Here is a 5906-nt window from a genome sequence, read left to right on the forward strand (position 1 = left end):
ACCAATCATGTTCATGATTACCAAAAGTGCCTAGAAAGTCCTAATTTTAGATCAGAATATAAAAACAAATTCATCCTACTCTTCGCATTAATTGTTTAGTAAGGTGGCGATCCTGTTCATGGTAAGATAAGTGCTTAGAATGTCTGACTTTGTATCAAAATATATAGATTTTTATTCAGCTCGCGCTTCGCGCTCGCATAAACTGTTTTGTTACTGATCATCCTTTTCATGATAACCGAAAATGCTTACTCAAATGTCCAAATTTTAGGTAAGAATATGAAAAAAATTTCATCTCGCTCTTTGCGGACGCATCAATGTTTAGTTAGATGACAATCCTGTTCATGATTACCAAAAGTGCTTAGAATGTCCACATTTTAGGTCAAAATATCAATCACTTTTTAAGCTCGCGCTTCGCACTCGCACAAATTTACGAGGTCAGAATATCAAAAAATTTGAACTCGCGCTTAGCGCTCGCATTAATTATTTAGCTATATACCCATCCTGTTCATGGTTATAAAAAGTGCTTATGATGTCCAGTGTTGGATTGGGAATTCAAAAATTGTCAGTTCGCACTTCGTGATCGCATAAAATGTTTTGTTACTGATCATCCTTTTCATGATAACCGAAAATGCTTACTCAAATGTCCAAATTTTAGGTAAGAATATGAAAAAAAATTTCATCTCGCTCTTTGCGGACGCATCAATGTTTAGTTAGATGACAATCCTGTTCATGATTACCAAAAGTGCTTAGAATGTCCACATTTTAGGTCAAAATATCAATCACTTTTTAAGCTCGCGCTTCGCACTCGCACAAATTTACGAGGTCAGAATATCAAAAAATTTGAACTCGCGCTTAGCGCTCGCATTAATTATTTAGCTATATACCCATCCTGTTCATGGTTATAAAAAGTGCTTATGATGTCCAGTGTTGGATTGGGAATTCAAAAATTGTCAGTTCGCACTTCGTGATCGCATAAAATGTTGATAGATACTCATCCTGTTCTTGATTGCCAAAAGTGCTCATAGATTTTTTTTCCCTCAAATTTTAGGTCAGAATATAAAAAAAATTCAGCTCACGTTTCGCGCTCGTATCAATAATAATTGTTTAAATAATTCATATACATATCATGTTCACGGTTGCAAAAAGCGTAGAATGTTTGATCGGAAAACAGATGAAAATATCCCCCTCCCCTATTGGCGAAAGCTGGATCTAGCCCCGGTTAAGAAATTACAGCTCCCGCACATAATTTTAGTATGGTCTACCACTCTGATGAAAAGTTGAACTAAATTGAAACCCCAAAACGCTTAAAAATTCTATGCTTTCTGGTCGCATTTATTCTTTTCAAGAAGTGGATACAACTTTGATCTTTTTTTACATGGACACACTATGGACACATAAAAAAAAATGGTCTTCGATTGCCTTTTTCACGTGGTTGTGGAATAAGACAATTCAAAATGCATTTAGGCACTTTGATTGCCTGAGTGGTCGGGTCGGGGTGCAATTTTCCGAAAAGTTCACAGGGGCGCAAAAATAGTGACCCCCTCGTGGTGCAAAATCCTGGATATGCGCATGTCCGTCGGGCATCGTTTCCACTTTTGTACCTCTTTATCTATACCGGTGTGATACTATATAAGTCCATGGATCAGTTTACTTCCATTTCGTCTGATGCCAAATCGTCAAATTGCCAACTCGCCTACTATCATTAAAGTCTACCATAATTATGTTCATCCACTATCGTCTAGTAACCAGTTGGTCCAATAGCCATTCAGTCCATATACCATTTGGTCTAATTGGACAACGTGCTATTGTGCAAAATGAATGAAAATGAATTGGATACTGGACCAAATAGTTGTTCGACGAAATATTGATGGACGGAATGGATATGGACTAAATTAAATCAGACCATGTGGTGAGTGCAAGTTGGCACTTGGCAGTCGACGACTTGGCAATTTACCAATGGACCTACTAGGCCACTAAATTGAACTTGTCCGAGTGTGCCATAACACCTAAACTGCAGGCTTTCTCATATCCGATACCCCCCCCCCCATCCCCGCCGCCCCAAGAAAGGGAAGGGGGGCATGGAGGAGAGAGAAGAAATAAAGAAAGAAGTAGATTGTTGAAAGGGAATCAAAATAATATGAATCAAAGGGAATGTAAACGCAATATCATACTCTGTTTGAATCGCTTCTCTTTCATGGAATTTATATTTTGAATAGATCGTTTCATTTCAGTCTTTCACATTATTTTACTTTCAACCCTGTATTTCATCAGCTTTACTATCAAAAGCCTGCGTAGCGAATTACAAAACGTCCCATCCTTGTTTCACCACCCATGACATTACGTAATTATCATTTTATTATTATCATGTAATGAAATTCATACTGTGTTTACACGCTGCATCTGCTGTCAGTTTGACTACCTTGTAAATATTTATTTACAAGGTAAAGCTTATTTCCAAGGTAATATTTATTTACAAGGTAAAGCCTATTTCCCCACTGGAAAATAGCTTTAGAGCTTTCGTGGGTCATCCTGTGTAAGCCTGTTGTTTTTAATGCTACACTCTTAAAAATGTTGGGCAACATACGGTCCACACAACAATTGGTTAAAACTTTATCCAATTCTGGGTAGTTTTACACCAATACTGTGTAGTTTTCACCCAAAGCACACATTATTGGTGTAAAACTACCCAGAATTGGATAAAGTTTTAACCAATTGTTGTGTGGACCGTATGTTGCCCAACATTTTTAAGAGTGTACTGTATATATACACTGTTGGTCATAAAGGTGGAATATTTATTTTTACCCCAGTTTAGGGAAGGATTTTAAAAAAATATTTATTTCTAATAGATCTAGATAATGGCATACATTCTCAGATTTTATTGAATACTAATTTGCGAGTATTTGTTTTGCGTGACTGCTTCATCATATGTGTGTTACTATGCTAATCCGCTAAGGGACCTACGTCCTTAAGTCATGATTGACAGTAATGAGGATTAATGCCTCACAAAAGGGCACTGATATATAGCTGATCGACACGATTTTTATCCTGGGGCCTCACAGTAACGAGGCCATTGCTTAGCCCCTGAATCATGACTGTACGCAGTGTTTGCTAGGGTACGCGGCCCCTTCCACAAATCCCCCAAAACGAAGAAAATGCAATAAATTGTCAAAAATTTATTGCATTTTCCCCCGGCCCCCAACAGGAAAAATTCCTCTGTAGGGCCATGCATTATGGTTCAAGGCATGGCCACACAGAGAAATTTTTCCTGTTGGGGGCGGGGGGAAATTGCAATGAATTTTTGACAATTTATTGCATTTTCTTCGTTTTGGGGGATTTGTGGGGGCGGCCGCGTACCCTAGCAAACACTGCGTACAGTCATGATTCAGGGGCTAAGTAATGGCCTCGTTACTGTGAGGCCCCAGGATAAAAATCGTGTCGATTAGCTATATAAGTGCCCTTTTGTGAGGCATTAATCCTCATTACTGTCAATTATGATTTAAGGACGTAGGTTCCCTAGCTGATTAGCATAGTAGCACATATATGATTTAGCAGTCACGCAAAAGAAACACTCGCAAATCAATATTCAATAAAATCTGAGAATGTATGCCATTATCTAGATCTATTACAAATAAATAATTTTTTTAAATCCTTCCCTAAACTGGGGTAAAAATAATTATTCCACCATTATGACCAACAGTGTATTATGGTGACTTGCGAAATAAAATCAATCAATCAATATTTTTTGACGATATCCAGTTGAAATCAGTGGCGTTCAAAATAATGGGGAAGGATTGGGGCTATATGGATTCCCAAATTTGTCACGGCCAATACAAAAAGAAAGCGAGAAGGGGAACTAATATCTGAATATTATGTCAAAATCTATCACCGATAAAAAATGATTTGCGCCCGACACATATATCTGGCCCCTTAATTCATATATTTTACGTTTATTATTTACGCCAATAGTTCAAGCAAGGTTCCTAACATCTTTCTGTATTTTTCGATGTTTACACAATTCCTAGCCTTGGGTTGGGGGTTGTGTGTATTCCTTATGTTCGCATTTTTTAATGTTATTTTTCTATTTATTTCAATATTATCCTCTCCAACTTTATTATGGTATGACTATTCAAGGAATTATAATTACTCGTTTGCTTGCATGCTCCATGACCGCTTTGCCTTCACTCCGGGGGGGGGGGGGCACTTACATTGACGAGTGGATACCATGCGCGACCCCAAAAACACGTAAAAAGGATGTCTTTTTGTCAAAAACACAAAAATATTTAAAAAAGGGTATCTATGTTGCTATGAAAGCTACGTGTTTAGGGTAATATTTTCGGGGATGATGAAACAAAATTAAAATGTTTTATAAAGGATGTCCTTTTTGCCCCAACACTACGTGTTTAGAGTCCGACTTGCGCGAGTTGTGGAAGGTGCATGGGGCCGTACTAAACCAAAATAATGATGTGTAAAGGTAAAACCAACGACCGACGGACCCGACATAACAATAAAATATCGCTGTACTTGTTTAGGGGTTCATTTCGGGAATACTTGCCAAGAGTATCGTTTTGTTTCCAATACTTGTTAAGGGTCGGTTTGAGACGCCAATACTTGTTAAGGGGTGCAGTTTGAGAATATGGAAAATACGTGTTTGGGTGCTTTTCGAGACCCCATGGTCGCGCATGGTATCCACTCGTCAATGGAAGTGCCCCCCCCCCCCCCCGGCCTTCACTTCTCTCAGTGCGTATTCAGAACTATTACTGTATTCTCATTGATCCCCCTGGAGTTGTAAAAAACCCATAAAGGCAAAATATTATATTTTCATCGGCAGCACATGTGCATTAATTACATCATCATAAATTAAGTACATCAGGGTCCATGATCAGAAAAAGCGTATACCCATTAAACCTCGCCAGATGGGGCTTGTCCCAAAATAAAAATTTTATTTTTGTCTCGTTTCGAAATTTCATTTTTATTTTGGCTGCTATATGCTTCAAGCACATATTTGCTTACTGTATATAGTTTGCCTATGCATTTTACTCATTATATATATATATTTTTATATATTGTATTTCTCCAGTCACTACATATACGATTGTCACTTGTATTATGATCATGTCTCAAGCATTGTAAATTTGTTTTGTATATTATTCCAATAAATGCAAAAAAATCCTGCAAAAAAAGCCACATCACCACATAGTTGAACCATTCCAACTATTTATACGATCAATACGATCGCCTCGACTGATCTGATACGATTAATTATTCCGCGATTATAATTAAGGCCCTTGGAACCGGGGGTGCAAAGCACCCCCAAGATTTTACAATGGGGTGCGGCGTGCATTATTTTCCATGTAGGCAGCTCCCCCTGGAATTCTGGTATAGGTGTCGAATTGGATAAATGTAGGAAAATTACCAACATTTTGTATTGGAACCTTTTTTAATGTTTTTCTTTTGCTTTGTCAAATTTTCCTCAGCACCGCCACCAAAAAAAAAAATCGTGACAGTGTGAACTTGGCACTTTTTTTTCAATCATAAAAAATGATTATATTATTTTCCCGCATGAGTTTTGAAATATTGACACGTACGCCAGAATCTCTTTGGTCCTAATATGAAGCATAAATTTCCACGTCTATAAAACAACAGTTATCATTCGTTTTTCCTATAGTTATAGCAGGGAAATGGGAGTTACAATTCCATTGATAAATAAGTCTAAAATGTTATGCCAATCAAGATGCAAGTCCCGGATGCAAGTAATGTCTTTGTCCTGCTCATGTCGCAGTCATTCACATTTTTTCAACGGTTGAACTGCTCGTGCACACTCTGTATGCGTATAGGCCTTTCCCGGAGGCCTTTCTTCCTCTCATTTGTTATAAAATTTCATCTTTTTATCAATTCTTTCTACTTGT

This window comes from Lytechinus pictus, chromosome 4, assembly GCF_037042905.1.
Source record: "Lytechinus pictus isolate F3 Inbred chromosome 4, Lp3.0, whole genome shotgun sequence".
Lineage (NCBI taxonomy): Eukaryota > Metazoa > Echinodermata > Echinoidea > Temnopleuroida > Toxopneustidae > Lytechinus > Lytechinus pictus.